This window comes from Balearica regulorum, chromosome 10 (assembly GCF_011004875.1).
Source record: "Balearica regulorum gibbericeps isolate bBalReg1 chromosome 10, bBalReg1.pri, whole genome shotgun sequence".
Taxonomy (NCBI): Eukaryota; Metazoa; Chordata; class Aves; order Gruiformes; family Gruidae; genus Balearica; species Balearica regulorum.
Window position 1 is genome coordinate 3,299,129 of NC_046193.1, and position 20,055 is coordinate 3,319,183.

Sequence of the window (20,055 nt, forward strand, 5' to 3'; positions counted from 1 at the left end):
AGTTAAAAACCTCAAGACAGTAGGATTTATGAATTAACCACCTTGCAAAAGCAAATTGGGCCTGGGTCACCAGATCTTTCTGGTCCAAAAACAAAGCCTCTCCACTTTCTCTATATAAAACTGCTAGCTGCTCAGCTTCTGGTAATCCAGTTTTCAGCAAATTACTTCTTGGCAGAAGGTCTTATGTCTCTTCCTTACTCTCACCCTCCAGAAATCTGGTGAGTGTTTGAAACCCTAAAATGCTTCCAGAAAGCCTGCTTCCTTGCAGCCCAATGCTTCACTGAGTGGTAGTTTCATGCATCTGCATTTGCGTTTATACTTTTGCCTTTTCTTGCTGACACAGCAGCCTGTAGCCACAAGTTAGTTCCCTTAATCTGTATATATATCACCTTGTCACAGGGCAATTATTTAGAAATGGATGTTAGCGCAGAGAGTAAGATCAGAACCTGGGCATTGATTTCTGGAAAGTGTTGCTCTAGGAAATGTCAGAGATCTCAGCAATGAACTGCTGCCTGATCTGCACTTGGTTTTTGCTGGATACCTTGAGCAATTTTAGCACTATTTTCTGCTTTCCTGCTTTTGCTTTCAGTACTGCAGCAGGATAAACCTCTTCCTGCCTTTTCCACATGGGGTGGAAATGACAAGCCAGGCAGTCTGCCCTAAAGTTCCACTGGCTGCAAGAAAGTTTCAGTCCTGTTGCAGCAGCAGTTGATACGTTGAAAGATAATGTGGGCATTTCTTTAAAAGAGCAGTGGTGTTTGAGGCATGTGTAGAATGTAAAATGTTGAAGAGGAAATAATCATAATTAAAGGATTCTTTTAGAAGTTGTTTACAGATTTACTGCATAACTATAGTTATGCAGGTTAATGAAACTCAGGCTGCTTTGTGTGACTGCAAGAAGCATGTATTATCTGAAGTGCATATGGTATCCAACAGCACAAAATACTTTTTCTGTCCCTTGATAAGTTTCTTATTGAAGGCTTGTGACCCATTGGTCCATTTTCCTTTGTTTTGTCCTTATATACACAACTAAGACCTACAGCAGCGCGCTTTTTAAAAAGCATGTACAGTGAAGATTTTAAAAAGCACTGAAATATGTAATAGTCTACAAGGGGCTAATTTCCGATGACATCATGACTTACGAGTGGAAAAGCTGTTAGAGCAGCTGAGTCTGTGCTCCTACAGCACTTCTGACTACCTGGCACCATGAAAGCCGCCTAAATGCTCACATCAACATAGGGAGAAGCATGTCACTCACTGCCTGGCATAAGCTGCAAAACCAGCTAAGGCAGATGAAAAAGGAAGAAAGTCTTCTATGAAGAACAGAGCACAGCAGAGAGCTGTTTTCCTACGGCTGCAGTACAAACAGCTGATTCCTTGCCTGCACCAGCGCTTGCTGCTCAGAGGAGCCACACAGTGTTGAGTTCTGTTACGCTCACAGGAGATACATCCCCCCCATCCCCTATAATTTTATTCAGGCAGTTTCATTCTCCTCTGCCTAGCTCAGCTGGGGGGCACAATTAACAAAACACCTTACAAACTGAACCAGACTACAGGGAAATAAGCCAGGCTAGCCACGCATTAAGTCTCTGGTAGCTGGGATCTGAGTTAAGGACTTCAGGAAGAAAGACTTCTGTAATTTTTATTGGGGTTTTGGGTTTGTTTTTGTTTTTCCCAAGGAAAATACATTCTTCTTCAGGGTTAAATATTTTTCTCCTTTTTTTCTTCCCTGCCCCCAAATTGGCTCATCCATCACTAGAATCAATATGAATGCAAAGATTTTGGTGGATTTGTTGTCATGGAAACCACTTCTCCTCTCTGATATCCCTTACAGGCTTTTCAGACCTTTTCTTGCCTATAAATTACCACTCTGTCCTACATTCTGAACACACTGTATTTTAATTCCATGTTGTGAACTTCATTTGAAAACAAACTGTGCACAATCACAGCAAAACCAACAGCCAAAAGATAAAACAGTCCCTGCTGGAAGACTGAAGTAGCTGTCTGAGCAAATACCGACTATGATCCCAAAATGGCTGCTTAGGAAAGTAAGGCTAAAAGCCCTCTCCCTTGGAGGGCTGTCAGTATGCAAGTTATGACTTCTGTGAGATAGGCTTTATGTTTCTCTTTTCTCTCTGGAGCTGCTTTGTTGCCCAGGGAAAGGCTAATTTTGTGATTAAGGCAGTAAGGCATGAAATTATGATCCAGACCAGTTAGAGTTACTCACATAAATAAAGTTTGCAGGATTTAATCTTCTGAGTCCCTTATCCTATTTCAAGATGTCACAAATTGCTAGTCAAGTTACTTAGCTTTTTGCTAGTTTGGCTGTGTAGAACATGAAGGTAATCCACACAGCTACCTATCAAATATGCTGAGAGACCGAGGCACTACAGAAGACACCAATATCAGATAGAAAGCTATATGTAAATATAAACCTGCCATTACTTGTGGTGCGTTCATAACCAGCTGTCATGTTCAAGTTCCAAGCTAACTGCACATTTTATTAGGAGATCATACAAAACATATTTTTGTGCCAATTTAGAAGTTATATCGTAGGAAGTTTTCCTAGAAAGCCCAAGAAGTTTAGGGTTGTGGTTCCTATTTAAAGCGAATGCAATCTGTGCTCTTAACATCATGAATACTTACAAAAACATCTACTAAATAAGGAACCACTATCTAAAGCAATGTAATGCAAGAAATGTACTATGGAGAGTTCAGGAGCTGGCAGGAAGACACAGTGTGACAGGAGTTGGGGAGGGAATTTGATTTTCAGTTTCCCTTTGCTTTGTTGTTCCCCTGTGCCCCCCCCCCCCCCCGACAGTTGCTTTCACTTAGTGTAATTTGCTATCGGTTACTATTCATTTACATCACCAATGCTTTTACTAAAAGGGATTTAATGTCTTCCAAAATGGTGCCACATAAAGGTGTTGTATAAGCAGCTGCTATATAAAGCATTATGAATGTGAAGAGGTCTTATCTGCTTACAGTCTGCAAGTCATTTCTGAGCCACTTACCTACACTACTCAGCAAAGGAAGTCTGGTTTGGGTCAAACTATTATTTTTATATATATATGGGCAGGTAACTTTGTTTGCTTTTTAAGCACCCTTTACAAATCTAACTAAAGCTTCCAGTTGAAACCTTTTGAAAAAGAAAAGGTCAAAATCAAACATTATGACTTTGCCAGAATTCAATTCCTCTAACCTGTGGAAGAAAAAATAATCTGCTTGCCAAACTTTATGCCAAATTTACAAGTAGCTTTAGAATGAGCAAAACACTAACAAGCAGATACTCTATTTAAAACACCTCGCCTCTCAATAGTTTTTGTACTCATCCAGATGCGGTAAGGTCACAGCTAGAGCAGAACTGCTCCTAGGGATGACAAGGAACTCAGGCAGAGGCAAGTATATCTATTCCAGACAACACCATCTGCCTAAAAGCTAGATCTGAAACAGCTAGTTCAGCGGGAAGCTCAGCAGTTGAATTCTCTCCACTGTTCTGCTAGGAGCTATCTCCAGTTCTGACCTGAACTTGGCCCCTTTCTCAACTGCCAAAATTACTTTGTACTTTAGCCTGTAAAGAAAGTTCTCTTACTTGTCTAGAACATTCATGAGTACAAATTAAATGATGCTACTTGCTTGGCAGCTGGCTAGGACCTGATGTGTTCTGCCAAGGGTTGTGCCTGAAAGACCCTCTTTGCATCTGTGTTTAGAGAGTCCTAAAGTAGTTGCAATTTCCACGCAAATAATCTCCAGCCTGGGTCCTGTGGAAGGTTTACTGGCAATGTGACTTTGGAGGATGCTTTAGCACTAGATTATTATCTTTTAAATAGTTGAAATCAGAAGTCTAACTAGCCTGATAATCCTCTGAATTAATACTTTGGGAGAAAGAAACAAGCTGCAATTAGCAAGTCAGCAAGCTGCAGCCATTTCTTTTCTATGTATAACAACATGAGTTTAAAACATCTAAAGTCAAGAATTCCTGTTGTTTTTTAGTTTTTAAAGTAATGAGACATTAGCATCAAATTCTGCCTCTTCTGTTGGAAGCATTACACTTTTCATGTCCTCCTGTTGAGTATTCATTGACTCTTGTTCAATGCTCTTAAACTTTTTTATTGGGTCAATAGTATTTGGTGCTGAAAGAAAGTGGGTTTGGTTCTTTCACTCTATAGTAAACATAAAGAGTGAAAAAACAAACTTCACCCTGCTTGCACTTCTCTTCAGAAATTTATAGAGGATTTTTGCCTACAATTTCCTAGAGGAATTTTGCCTATTGATTGACCTGTGAAAGCATGGATCATCCTGAAGTACTAATAAGAAAATAAATTTTAAAAAAATCCTAAGGAGTGGAAAAAAAAAAAAAAGATAGCAGCAAATGCAAAAGGATAATTCTCCAAATAGAAGACAAAGTCTGTTCCAGTTATTTTTGTAAAGGGTTGATTGCAATTTGCATCCTGCTCAACCAGCATCTGCCATCAGCAGTGCTCAGTAGTCTTTTTTTTTTTTTTTTTTACTTTGTATTTTGCCTGTGAATGTTGCTTGATGATATTTCCTTCCCAAATCCTTGTACGTTGATCATCTACTCTTCTCCTTAAACCTGAACATACCTTGGTACAGGTGATTTGCAGCTTGTATTCCAACCATCACACATTTATGGCCTCAGGGTGCTTTACCAGGGGTGTCGAGCTGACCCCTCAGAGTATGCTTGCATAGAATATTATCGGTAAATTTTATTCCTCAGGGAATACATTTGTGGTGTGGGAGTTCCATGATGCAGAATAGAATCTTACATTATCCTCTGTACTGAAAGACAGACAGCAGACAGGGGATAAGAGGGAAAAATAAATCCCTCCAAATCACACACTTTCCTTTTCCACATCACATACCAAGTTTACAGAGACACATCTGGAGTTAGCAGAGAACAAAGCACTGTTGTAGGATGACCTGCCAAAAATACTCCTAAATCCTTCATGATGAAGGGGACGTTGTTACATGGAAACTTCAGTAAGTCACCCATACAACCAAACAAAAATACGGTTTGACTGAAAGTGATGTTTGCATTTTCCATTCAATGTTGACAAGCAGTACCAATCCCATAGTGACTTAAATTGCCAAGAAACTGTCTCTTTGCAGGGCAAACAGGGACAGAAGAACACCATCCTGCCAATAGATCTGCTGTTCCTGTGCAGTTTGCTTTTTGTTATTTTAAGTCTTCTTGCTTTCATAGAGTAATTAGGTACGGATGTTGTTTTTGTTTATCCATTTGCCTTTTAGTCTTGCTCAATGTACTTCGATGACTGACAAAAGGAAGTTAATGTTTTATCAGTTGTTAACCAAAATGAACCTGTAATTTCATTCTCCACAACCCCCAACATGAGGCGTAATGTACGGAAAGCTCCTTTGTCCACCCTCACTTGCTCAAAGGCCGAAGAATTCTAGTGAGAGAATAACATTGAGAATCTCCAGAGATTTATCTTTAGAATCATATTACTGGAAATTTATACTGCCTTGAAACTGCTGGCAAGAAAAGAAAACAACACAGTCAGTGTCAGTCAGCAGGAGCTAGATCAGTGCCTAATCTATAAGATAGAAGGGTATCGTAAAGCCACTTCCAACACTGGCTGTTAAATTAGAGAAATTGAGTTGGATTTAGGCAAATACTGCTCAGAAATGGTTATCCAAAGAGCCTAGTTGTGGGGAGACTGCTGCACTTGATTAAAAGTCAGTGAGCAAAAGTCCTGGTAACCAGAATACAGCGCAGAACTGATTGCCATCATTTACAGTCAGGTAATAACTTAACTGTTTGTATTTATTTTAATGGTAGCTGGAAATGTGAACAACCCTGATATCCTAGCCATTTAAAAGAAGTCTGCTGGTGGGCAAACATTGCTTTATTCAGAAGAAAGAACAGGAGATAAAAAAAGGGGGGGGGGGGGGGGGCAGCAATAAGCAGTATTAGAAAGAATGACTGGTGGTATGACAGCAGGGGTTTTGCTAATGTATGCAGAATATTATGTCAAAAGAAGATAGCAGAATTCTGTGTGCAAGCCTGCAGTTCAGCTAACTACAAGCATATGTAGTTGCAAATTCAATTTGACTATGGCGAGTAACCTACTAAGCTTCAGGTAGCTGGTTTTGGAATGCTAAGTAGTAAAGCAAAGATTTTATGGAGAGGAAGGCTCAAAAGGACACAAACCATTGCAGCTTGATGGGAAAGGACACTAAGGTGTAAATTTTCCATTAGCATTAATGGGACTCCCATGTCTAATTCTGCACACACTGAACCAGTACAGTTGAAGAAAAAGTGACACTGAAGCAGTGTTTATCTAAAGGGACAGAAGACAAAGGTACAGGATTCTCAGTTTAAATAAAGAAAATTCATTGTCCCAGTAATGTCTATTGGAAATTTAGACCACAAAACAACTCTAGAAGCTGTTCCAAGAGGTGTCCTAGAAGAATTTATTTTAAACTGTATTAGAGTTCAATTATGTACCAAAAGTATATACCACTTGTCAACTCTTGTATCAACTCAGCTGCAAACAGGAGTGATAAAGAAATAATTGCAGAACCACTGGCATTCTGCCCTGAGCAATGGCTTATATCTGCTAGAACACAGAGATAACAACTGGAATAATCACTATTTAAGGCAGCTAACCAGCTCTTCCTTGCTGTTCTGGCCACAGTTAGGGGAAGCACAGAAATGCCACGAGTAACTCTCACAGGTTTCTAATTCAAGCCCTAATTCATACACAGTTGTGTGTTGGGGTAGAAACGTGCTTGATTGGCATGTGGGGTTTTTTTATCTCCTAGGAATTATATGTGCATCTGATACCACTATTCACAGCATATCTGATGTTGCTCCACTTTGCAGAGATGAAAGCCTGAACTTTAGTTCCTATGATTCCCGAGGGAGCCTGTCCAAGGTAGCCTATGTACCCCTCCATTCTTCATCAGACTGTTCAGCCACAAGTATTTAAGGAGTGAATAAGGGGTGAATGTGCCAGTTGGTGTTCCCTTTAGTGTCAGTCACTATTATATGTGACTTTAACTAGTGTTAGCAGCTTAATATGGTTTAGGTTAATGAGCCATTCAGTGAGATACAGCTTTCCAGTTTGTTGGGTTGATGAATTAATCACCACTACTTAATGCTCCTTGTTTGCATTGGAAGGCTGCCTGCTCCCAGAACAGGATCTGGAGAGCTGTCTACACTGTGTGTCATTGTGACTTTACACTGCATCCCAGGACTAGGTAGATACGAGTGAATTACTGATGCACACCAGCTCATATCTATCAAACATAACAAAATAATTCTTGCTCATCAAACTAGCTTTCTTGTAGAAAACTTCTGAAATTGCCCTGCAAGGCTTAGCAGCAGTTTCCAATTCAGTAGAGTACTCTTTCAGGTGGTTCTTTTCCTTTATTTTCCCCTGCCTCTCCTTTATTAACTCCGTATCTTTCTCCTGTTTAATTTCTTTTCCAGTGCAAAAAACCAACCAAACAAACCCCCACCCTCAAATACTTCACATAGATCTGGTTTTGTTCTCCTTTTTAGATGTTCAGAGAAATCAAATATTAGAAAACCGTTCGATATGGCACAATACAGAAATCCCAGGGGTTAATATTAGCCTTGTACGTTAAAGGGAAGGAAGGTAGAAAACTATCGTAGGGGGTTCAAACTTTTGGAAAAGTCTATTAAATTTGCAATAAGCTGAAAGATGTAAGAAGTTTTCAAACTGGACAGAAGAATCTGAGTCATCAGTAATAAGCTTGCAATTGAAACCAAACTTCATCCTTCCCAACAGGTTTCCTCTCTTCCTCATTCAAACTCTCACTGCTTTCTACCTGCCAGTAACCTCCTTCACAGTAACTGATGATGATCTTCCAGCCAGCAAAACAGAGGCAGTGCCGGTCAGCATACAAGCACTCCATAGACTTCTAGTGAATGCTTTTGAGATGTCAGGGACATCAGCAAACATCCTGCACATCCCTGTGCTGCAGAAAGGCTAGAGACCTGCCTCCCCTCCAGCAGAGCTGCAGCCTTCCTTCAGGCACAGGGATCTCATGCTCAGAGGGACAGTAAGCTCTAACTGCAGGCACATGAATACCTCCACCACACTCTTTGAGAGAAACCTTTTCTTTCAGTAAGCCCATACATTTATATGTGATCAAACCACTTCAGATATTGAGGTTCCCTGTTTAGACCTGGCCTACAGCAAAGGCACACAGAGCATGGTCACCAGAGGCTCCTCCTCCATGGTCTTGAGCTGGCCTGGATACACCAGAGGTATTTGCAATGGCAACATTATTCAGAATAGTCGCTGGAGTTTCTACCTTACCCTGTTGTGGAACACACCAATATCTCTAAGAGATGGAACTGAAAACTAACAGTTTATACACATTGCTTCCAATCACATATGCATTAAGCTGAAACTACCTAGTCTTCACATAGTTTTACCCAAAAGATTTTTTGTTTGTTTGTCTTACTAGAGCTTCTACTAGAAAGCATTCTGTATAGCTCTTATCTGTCCTTGTTATGTTGTTACAGAACACTCAACATTCAGTGCAGAGCAAGGTCCAGCCGCTCCGGAAGAGCTGGGAGCCCCCAGGGATAACACAGCCAGCAGGACAGGGGCCTCACCAGCCGGGAGCAGAGCTGGGGATGGCAGCCAGTCAACCAAGAGAACAGAGAAGCAGGTACGTTCATAGTGATGAGAGTGGTCTGAGATCAAGCTACAAGGTGAGCTTAACAAGTAAAGCTCAACAGGTCCATTGCCTAGCATAAGCATGGCTGTTACCGAGCTGGGAATTCATACTCCTACAAGCTACAGCTTCTATGCCTAAGCTGAGCTTAAATAGGTTGGAAAAGACTCTTAAGATTGAGTCCAACCATTGATCTAACACCCAAGTCTGCCATCACTAAACCATGTGCCCAAGTACCATGTCATGGAGCTCCTGGGCCCACATGAGTGGAGGCTCCAGGCGAAGCTGGTCAGGGCCATTAAGGCCTAAAGTGTCTCGGCATAGGGAATAATGTCTCCTTTCCCTGCATGGCTTAGGAAAAAAGTACAGTAAATGTATTACTTAATTCAGATTAAAATTTAAGTGCTGCTTTACATTAATGTACAATAAAATTTAAAAAGCCCACCTTTCTAATTTGGGAATATTGTGTTTGCTGGCTTGACAGTTACTTAGGGATAGGCTGTGAAAAATGGTATTTTCTGTGGGAGATTAAGGAGGATAGAGGAAACAGTACTAATGAAAGTTTATCAGACAATCAGCTAAAGGAAAAAAGGATATTTTACAAATTTGTGTCTGAAACTGGTGCTTAAATCCTAATGTCCCTTAAGGACTGTAAACTGTGATAGGATGGGAGCTATTTTTATTTTGTAGAATATTGTTCAAGTTTCCACAAGATGAACTTTAATTGAACTGCTAGTGAGTCTGGAGTATTTTAAGTTTTCAAGATATTGTAATATATGCTGAACTTTGTATGGGGTCAGAGATAATAGAATGGATGCTGCCAGGGGCAAGGCTGTTTCTCATGGCACGAAACAATCATTCTTATGGTTCCTATTTTTGAGTACAATTTTCTCCTCTTCCGTAAAAGGTTCTCATGAGCAAATTCAAATGCTGAACAAACCCATGAAATACAGAGTTACAGAGGGCAGGATTTTGGATGAAGTGACCTATGTTCTGTGCGAGCAGGCTGTACGTTAACTGGAAGCAGCCACGGCAATTGCATAGGCAGGTTTCATGAGTAAAAATACTAAAAGGGTTAGGTTATTACTCTCATGCCTCTGTGACTCAGTTGTGCTTTAGTGGTTTTTGTGGGGTTTTTCTGTTTGTTTATTAGTTTCATATCATCTGGGGATCATAAGAACAATGCGTGAAACAACTACCCCTAGGAGAAACAATGTATCTGTCATGGAAGGTCAGTTTTTACTTCATCCAGAACAAAGGCATTTCTCATTCTCATATGCAGCAAAGAGAATGCAACATGCTACTTCTGAGACAAATGGGGGGGTTGATCTGACTAAACGTAGGAATCTCTATGTATGTCAACAATCACGCAGGATCCTTTCATAGTCAGTGGAAACCTAGTCTAAGTAGTCTAATACAGTCTCGGAGCCAACTGATGTCTAAAATAGGTCCAATGAAAACCTGCCCTGAAAAAGACCATTTGTTCCTTGTAAAGAAAGCCTCGTTGACTATCTGATATAGAAACATTTATATTGTAAAATTGAGTGAGCCAAATCTTACTCAGTCTGGCTGAGAGAATTTATTAATCAATTTCTTTCAGTAAATGAAAGCAGTCAATTGTGACTTGACCTAGTGGCACGACTGGTGCCAAGTCAAGCTGTGCTGATGGTAGATAACAGTATGGGCTGCTGAAGCAGTAGTTAGACCCGTACCAAGAGATAAATCTTTTGCTGCTATAAAGAAAAGTCACATCAACTGCATGAGACGAATTTTCAGGGTAAAAAAAAAAAAAAGGTAAGGGAGCATTTGTCTTACAGCAGTTCTTTCCTGAAATGGAAAAAGCCATGGCTGTATGGTCATAAGCAACTGCAAGACATGCTGCACTTAAACTCTGAAAATTTTTCTGTGGTACTAAGATATGAGAAATTTTAGTTTTCTGAAATGTGATGTAGAACAAAAGCTCCTGGTCTATTATAGTATTTACAAATCTATTTAATCATATTTTAAAATATTTACACTGTGTAAGACAATACTATCCCTCAGAAATCAAAACATATTCTGACTTTAACCTTACATAGTAAGAAGTGGGGAAGAATGTTTTTAAAGTTGTTCAGGACTAATGATGATCTACCTGGGCATTTCATCTTTTCCAGCCAAACAAGAAGTTGTTAGAGTAGAAAGTAGATGTTTGTAATGAAAGGGAAAAGATATGTATCAATGTTACAGTTTTCTTCCAAAAATGCATTTTGAAAGAGATTAACACACAGAAACACTCATTAGAAACATATAAACATTCTCAAGTGCAGTCTTTAAATTTTAAAATCTCTGATAAACAACAATATTCTGAAATATTTCCTGTCTTTGGATCATTTGTATAAGATTTCTGTAAGCAGAGTAGTTGTAACTAGAAATGACAATTATGAGATAATATTCACTACAGTGAACATATTTGATTCTAGAATAACTCTATTGCTAGTTGTCTTCACTGAGAAAGGACAGTTTGCTCTGCTCCACTATCCGGAGATGCTTGAAGTTAACGTACAGCATCAAGATGTCATTAGAGTGATCAAGTTTACACAGTAGTAGCAATGTAAGGCCCAACTGCCTGTGGCATTAACTATAAACAAAATAAGTGAAGACAGTTACATGCAGAAGTGAAGAAAGGGACATGAAGTTGAGGGAAATACATTTTGTTCAAAAAAAACATTCCCTACACTTGGTAATATTTTTCCTTTGGCATTGCTAAGCCTCAGCACACTGAGAAGTCAACAAACAAAAATGATCCTCCCCCACAGACTCTCCAGCTGCCCACAGAACTCTTCACTCATTCCCAAAAGAAAACTCTACATACCACTCAGGATGCTATTGCATGTCAAAATAATGAATCTAGAACAAATGTATGGGAAAGTGTTCTAACTTGAGTGAGTGCTGTCAAACAGTAGGATACAGATAAATCAGCTGCCAAATACAGCAAACATTTCTTGCTGGAGAGCAATCACACACTCTTTCAAGCAATGGAAGTGGCTTTTGAGAGATACTTGCATAGTTCTTTTCACGCCATACCAGCAAATATTTCTGCCTGCTCTGTTCCTCATATCTGCAAGTTCCACAAAATGTAGAGTTTTTAAAACTGTATAGGCACTTATGTGCACACACAAACACACAACCTGTGTTTTACACACATGCCCAGATGCTGTTTCATATACACACACAGAGTTCTAGCCAGGAGATGTTCTTTCTACCACTATTGCTGTAGCTAGAAGGTCTAAATTAGCATTGAGCCAGAATGGGGTATTACTGCTTCTGGCAGCAAGAATGAGACAGATCTTGAAAGCTCAAGGCACAACCAGCACTCTTGTTTAATACACTACATGTCAGTTAGTGCAAAAATCACTGTAAATTATGGGAGAAAAAAAGAAAGATTCCTCTTGCCTTTTATTTTCTCAGTATTCCTTGTGTTTGACACACCAGTTTGTGCCGTGTAAATGATGGGAAGATATGTTCCTTGCTTGTTTTTCTATCTTTTCTCTTTATTTACTAAGCTGAAAACTCAGGGCACTTTCTGCATAAAGGCTATTCCCTTGGAATGTCCTACTGAAACACGTGTACAAGTGTACACATCTGTGTCTCTGACCCCTTTGGGTTGTGTTTACCTTATTGGTTCCTTGCAGAACCACTGTCTTATATGGTACTCTGCACTACTATGACCTGCCCATACTGGTGTGAGACTGTAGGCATTCAGAGAAAAAACTACTTTCCCTTTTCCTTTACTTAAATATTTGAGTAAGTCACCATGGTTTTGAAGTGGACATAAATCCTCACTCTATCTTGGACCCACTTCTTTAAAGGATTCTATGTGAATATATCCCTATATCTACATGTAGGGATGGATGCAGCCCCACTCTAACTGTAAGGGTGTAGTGTCCTGGGCTATTTCACTCAATCCAAGGAGGGATTTCTGCCATTTATCCTCTGTCTTCTACTTGCCTTCACAGTGTTGAAACCACCTAAAACCCCAGGGCTTCTCTAACGTATCAAAGGGAAGCCATAACAACACTGTAATCCCTGGTCATCTTAGAGAAGGCAATGGACTTCAGCAGGAGGTGAAGCATCCTAAGAGTCCCTTGTCTCAGGCACAGGTTACCTGAGCAAACTAACAACTGCAATACAGGGCCTTTGAGCTACTCACATGAGGGATGGTGTAGAAATTAGTTATTCTATTCACATCGCAAATTAAATCGGGTAATTTTAGTTATTGAGAAAATAAACTGACAGAATATGACTGGAATGTGGCTTTGTTCAATTTTCTTTAAAGGACTGAGAGCTTTTAATATTTTCCCACGGCTGAGAGACAAACTTATTTATAAAGCAAAATTTTCCAGTTGGAAAACATGTGCATACATACATGCAGATGAACACAGGCCTGCACACATTTGTATGTATTTATACATACATACGCGTACACATTCATGGAAACATTTGCTAGAAGCATAAAAAATGGATTTGATTATGCAAAATTCTAAACATCCGCTAAAATTATTGAGTGTCTGTAACTTCCGTTGCCTTCAAGAGGGGAATAAAGATATTCAGCAGCTGCATGTAGGATGCAGCCCACTGCCACTACTGCATAAAGCTCCAAGAAATGTGCCAATATACAGATCTCACAGTTTCTGCTTAAAGTGGTGAGAAATCAATTCTAGACCAAAAGGGCTAGAGGCAAAAGGATAAGATGAAATGTGACTGACAGAGAGACAGCGTCCAGTAATGCTCAGTCAAGTGAAAAGGCAAAAGCACACAGGAATAGTAAAACCTATCCATTTTTGTTTTAATTGGGAGGGGACTTAACAGGCAGTTTTGGTGCTCTAGGCAGCCCCTGCTAGGCAAAGCCTATAAATGTTAACTCCATTCTATTCTGAAGCAAAACATGCAAAACATATATAGGGCTCTTCATATCTAACACTATGCCACAGAAAAATTGGACTGTGATTTCCTGTGACGTTGGGATGAAATGAAGTTGTCAAATCATGTCAAAATGAAACAGCAGGGAAATATTCCTCTGTTTTCTGGTGCTGAGGAAGTTTAAGTCAACGTCCTGTGCCTTTGCTTCTCACTGCATTTTGCCCTGCATTGGCCTATTGTTTGTGGTCTTTAGTATTACAAATTCAAACTACTCTAGAAGTGTGAAAGGCAAAGCTTTTTTCCCCTCAATCTACTTCATGCTCTGAAAAGGAATTAAAGTCCCAGAAAGGAGCAGGAACCTAAGATATTGGCATTATAATCTCAACTGTACAGCTTGCCTTCCTTCTCCACAACTTCAGTTTACCCATCCGTGAAACACATTGTCTGTGGCATCCCCTAAGAGCCTATAAGAGATTGGGGGATTTAATGCACACTAATGTATTTGGCTGAAATAATTCCATAATTATAAACTATTGTTACTGCAAGAATCAAAGTTGAAGCATTTGAAAATCATGTGAGATGGAACGGGATATCCTAGGTTTTGTAGCTTTCTTCCTTCTCTAGTACTTTCAGCAACGACTGAAGAAAAGGAGCAAGTGACACAGGCCTAACCAGTATTAGAAAATGTCAAGCTGAAGAAGAAAACAAATATTGACCCACCCTCCATGGTAGAAAATCTTGTCTTCTGGAGGCACTGTATCACAGTAATCCCGCATACTCAGACCACTGACAGTTATAGTAAAAATATTTTGATTCTTTTTTTCCTCTTTTGGCTTTTTGATCACATTTGTTTGTAGTGATTTCAGAGGTAAAAAGTGAGGAAGGCAACCTTTCATTCATGTCTGATAGCAATGAAATTGGCTCCTTAGTAAAGCATGCTCTTTTAAGAGATTGCTTCCTCTTTATGATTCCTGAGGCTTTGAGGCAGCTTCGCTCCCATGCAGATGAGAGTGCTGTAGGGAAGGCCAGAATAACAGAGGAAAGAATTAGGAAAGCTTAAGCATTACAGATGCGAGATAGAGAAAGCTAGAAGCAAAGCCAGAACAGCTTGGGAGGCAGGCAGCAGAAGGGAAAGCTTTGAATGTAAATCCTGTTAACTTTTACAGTAGATGCGGTGGCCCTTTACATAGGAGTTCGCAAAGGAAATGCTTCCTAGGGGTTGATTTCTACGGAAATCTTCCTGTATGTAGATTAATTTAGTGTTCTGAGGATCACCTGATGAGGCCTTCACACCATGCATGTCTTTCAACAATAATACCTAATAGGCAGTCAGTGACTTAGGAATAGGAAACTCAAAAAAAAAATTAAAAGACCCCCTTGTACGAGGGATTTCATTTCTGTGGTAACCATTTGCTTATAATCATCCCAATAGCACCAGTCTCCTTGAATGGGTTCTACAGTCTGACCTGGTAGGACAGCCTGGCAGGACATGTACAACTGAAAGCACTGAAACACCACTGAAAGCACTCGTGGTTTTCACGTACTCACAAAACACCATGCTCAACTCATGCCAGGGCGAAGCCAAGTTAAATGCAGGCTGGTATTGTCAGCGATACCGGCACTGCCCAGCATGACACTGCCATCTATCAGTTGTAAGGCCACTGAATGACTTTAACCAGTTTTACAGTTCTCCTTGGTTTTGGAGGTACTCTGCTGTAACAATTTGGTCTGCTGTAAAAAGGTGGAGGAGCTAGAAAAAGCTAAGTAAAGCTCCTGAAGATCCTCACATGAAAGAAAATTACTCCCCAATCCCCCAATTAAACCTATGACCCCTGCTGGACACCAGAATCTGTGGTGTTCCTGGATAGTGGCTATTGTGAACTCAGTTCTGCTCATGAGCAGACAAAAATAGGAAAGGCAGATGTGCATGAAAGAAGGTGTTTTCTTGTCTGTCCATAGCAAGACAGGACTGTAGAGCTTAATTGTCCCTACAGGGCTCTGGTAGTTTCTTGCTCTCTTTGTTACAGGCTGGTACTGCCGTGCTTCTTGACTGACACTTTGCCCCAGACTTCCGTGCATGGCAGTCATGGAAGGATGGGAGAAGTTGGCAGTGCCAAGGAAAACATTTGCTGTTTATTAATTATCTGAAGCATTAGGGCATTTAAAGGAAATCCAGTAAATGCTTTTTAGATCAATAAGGATAAGTGAAATTGAAATGTGGAAGGAAAGGATTTAATTTAGCTGTAGCAAGATGCCCTCAGAAACCTTATAGGGACATTTTTTCCCAGTAATTATTAGTATCAGGCTCTGACCATCCCTGTGTCTTGAATCGTGCCCACCTAATTTTCTCCTACCACCTCAGCTGGATTGGGTAGCTGTTACTGTTTGTTCTGAACAGTTCTTATCTAAGATATCTGTATGAGTGGAGTTATGCAAATATAAGTTGTTATTCTCCAAACATTTGTCCTTACAGCAGTAAGGAGAAAGCTACTGTTGGGGTGCAGTTTAATGAGATGTCAATAGAGTAGAGGGTGAACATAAGTTTAAGTGCAATGGGGAGTTTGCTGAGGAGTTCGCTTGACAAAAGAACTGTAAAAATGTGGAGGTCTCTGAACGGAACCAAAAGTTGAAATAAAAATTTTTGTTCAGTGATGAAGGTGTCATTAAATAACCATGTTTTCAAATATGTGCTTGCTGTGGAGAATAGGGTCTTGCTCTCTGTTCTGCAGTGACAGCATTTCACAGGCACAAAGGATGGGGTGAACAAAGTCATGGTGTGGCTATGAAAGACGGACTAGGGTAGGAGAATAAATTACAATATTATACCACTTTTTAAAGTAGCAGCCTGTCACTTCATTTAATGCAGAATGAACTGAAAAGCCCAGCAATTTGAAAGAGTCAAAGAATTACCCTTGTCAAAAAATACAGGACTTGATTGACAAGCTTGCCTCTATACAACTGCTCTACTGTTTGGACATCAAACTTTGCAAGCTCCATCAATCCATGAGCAAATTGGCTATCTGTGGATATATACAGTCATTTTGACACAGTTCACCTACCACTTCCATATCCCTACCGAGTCATAGTGGAAGTTACAACAGGGAACACCAACTGGCTACAAAAAGCAAGGCATAGTTTTATCTTTGAGAGCTGTTAGGCACATACAGGGACTTTGATGATGAGGTCATGACATGGCTGTCATGTCTGGGACCTGATGGCACCCTGGGACCAGTGCTGCTTTATCTGCTTCAGTCTGAGAGTATAGCACCAATATTCTCATAGCTTCCAAAGTGCTCAAAACAGCCTGGGCAAGGATCTGTTTTGTTTTGTTTCCTTTTCAGAGGCAGAAAGCTGTTAACACGTTAAATGTTCTTCTCAGTTCAGAACCAGACCAGATGTTTGGGTGCCCAGTCCCATACAGGCCCCTAGAGCTTTTTTAAGCTTTTTTAAAGTGAGATTATGACTGTAACCATGAAACATTGTAGCTCTGCAAGAATTATAGAAAAGGATATTAACCTGAAGAAAGGAATAGATGTGGAATAAGAAATCCAGGCTAGAAAATGAGCCAGTGCTTGTAGTAAAAAGGGAACTGCTCTAACCTCTTCTTCAAGGTGATAGCACCACCTTTTGTCATGTGGCACAAGTAGCTAGGATGCAGCTCGGGGGCTGGGCTGAATGGCACCTGTACCCTTGAATCCTTTGACTGCAGTGAGGTTGTAAATGCCACTGTTCCTCCCTCCTACCCCAAAAGACACAGTGCTTGCCTTGCCACCTCTTTCCATGGGCCACCAAATGCATTTCCAGAGAGTTCTCACCTGAAGAGAGTGACATGGAGATATCAGTGTTTACTTGTGCTTTCTGCAGAGCAAAGCTCAGTGAGCTCATGGTGGAGAAGGTGACAGACACCATGAGGCATGGAAGGGCAGAGACGTTACCCTTCCTGGGTGGCTGACTTCTTTCCCTTCAGGAGAAACGTCTGTAGTGGTGGGTCCACATAGGGTACACACACAGCTGTAGTCTCAGCAAGGACAAATGTCTGAAAGCTAAAACAAACACAGAATAAAGCTGGCTAAAAATGCAACTGACACCACATGAAGCTAATCACCCGCTGCAGCTGTTGTGGCTTGGAATGCAACCAAATAAAAGGCTTTTAAGAGGTTTTACTTTTGGCATTTTCCTTCTCTAACACTAACCTGCTTCTGAAAGGAGGCCCCCCACTTTCTGTCAATCACAAGGAAAAAAAATAGGTCTGTGAGTGTAAGTGCAAAGCAGGTATCTAATTTACATGCAAAATCAATATAATTGCAAATGCAAATTGAATCATTGCTGCTGAAGGTAGCTGAATTTATTCATATGTATACATACATAAATATGTGTGATTTTTGGGAAAAAAAATCTATGCAATGGCCCAGTATGACCCTGAATATATCAAGACACCCCTTGCCCCGAATATCCCTTCACTCTATGAATGGCAACCTGTGGCAGACCTACATACACACCAATACACATCCTAAGTATCCTTACATGCTTTGTTACACAGAGTCAGACCAAAGAGCCCTCTAATCTAGCAGATTTTTAAGACAGATACCTAAAATCAGTTTGGTATATTTTGAACTGAAGGTTGCGTGAACCCAGTTTGTTCAACAGTCAGCAACTTTTCTCAATGAATTTGGCTAGTCCATTTGTGCAACCATAAGGAGTCCTGCCCAACTTGCTCGGCCTCCCACAGCAGCAAATGCCACTGCAGAGTTATGCATTGAGGAAATTGGTTCTTTGGTTTCTCTGAGCAGGGCACCCACTTTTTTTTGTCCCATTTGCCACTTTCCAGTCTTCTGACAGTTACTCAGCAATATCATGCAATCTGTAAAGCCATCCTACCTGTTCAAGATGAATGTATTTTACTATTGACTGTTCTATGAACCCTCCTCCTTAAATAGGAATTTCCCTACAAGCCTTGTAAGGAAAGGCTTGGGTCTGGGAACCTCAGGAAGTGCCTCTGTGTTGAACAAGAATGAATGACAGGGGTGCTTTAGCTTTTCTGTAATGGCTACTTTTACACTTAACCATTAGCCATGGTAGCAATAAGTCACTAGTCACAACCAAGTAAGCAAGACTAATGCTCCATCAGAGAAAACAACTCATGCTCTCCACCAATCAGTGGAATCAGTTTGGGAATAATCTCTTTTCCCCCAAGGATCCACATAGACCTCTTTCTCAACTTCAATACTAGGAAATGTTCATTCTGTTTCTAATAGGGCTCTTCAAACACATTGTGCACAGTCAGTCATAAAACCTCACAGCAAACATGATTCCATGTGATAAGTCTACTGAGAGAGTAGAATTCTTGTCAAAAGATCCAACCATAAACCAGAGTAATGCATAGTGCAGATGCCTTTAGACAAGGTCACAGAAAAGATTGTTAGTTTGTATGTGTTAAACTACTTTGGGGTTTTTTTTTTGTTTGTTTTCTCTTTAAAGTGATTTGTGCTGAGAAAATGTCTTAGGGTACAAGGTACAGTCCAGGGTTTTCCTCTTCACAGTCAAGATGCTTTGCAGTACTACTACTCTTCCCCTCATTTCCCTAAGACTTCTTGATGTCCCAGCCCAAAGTCAGAAACACCTGTCATGGTAAATTGACAAGCTGGTCTGTGCTGGAATCTGCATGGGACCAGCACGCACATTACTCTGCTTTGCTGAGCTTCCTTGACCCAGTCCTTGCTGCCTGGCCATCTGCATGTAGATCCCTAGTAGTATCCATCAGAGCTTTAAAATTCACACAGCCTCCATGGAGCAGAGCTAGGACTGCAGGCTCTTACATTACCGGTTGAGTAGCCCAGTCAGTATTTAACATACAAAAATGAGAGAAAGAGTTTATTTATTGCAAAAAAGGAGGGAGAGTCTATTTGCTACCATCAAACATATGTATTGATTGACAAATATATAAATTAAAAATCAAAGTTTAATTTAGCTAGAGGAGCACAAGTGCACATTTTTAATGCATGATAAATACTAGTATAAATCAAACTTAAAACTGAACCCTGCTATTACTTGAAAATAACTGTACAATAACTATTTGATCTACAGTCAAGAAGCAGAAGGATAATAAATGTGCCTCTGAGAAATAAGGACATTCCTAATTATTTTCTTGTAAAAAGTATATTTCATTGCTGTGCAAGTAACTTGTTCGATAAAACCAAGAAATGCAATAATTCAGAGCTCATTTATTTATTTATTTTGGACTTACAAGTAATCTTTTGCAAAAATTATGGTAGGCTTACATTTTTCAGGTTACCTGCATAGTCTCTTGAGTTATACACTTATTAGTATGAAAAACTGTCCAGAAAACATTAACAATGCTTCTGAATACAAATCATTTCATGAATATGTAAATCGTGCCTCAATGTGACACTTGGCTGGTCTGAGAAACACTGATAGACTAAAAAAAATTAAACTTCATCA

The 20,055-nt window shown here is 40.1% G+C and overlaps 1 protein-coding gene across 1 annotated transcript in view; it reads right to left on the reverse strand.

Annotated features, from left to right (window-relative positions):
- SLC6A1 (solute carrier family 6 member 1) overlaps nt 1-20,055 on the reverse strand; it is a 156,725-nt gene that overhangs the window by 89,432 nt on the left and 47,238 nt on the right. Inside the window, exon 2 of the mRNA XM_075762771.1 lies at nt 17,412-17,632. The gene's annotated coding sequence lies outside the window, so the exon portion shown is untranslated. The remainder of the gene's footprint in view (nt 1-17,411; nt 17,633-20,055) is intronic.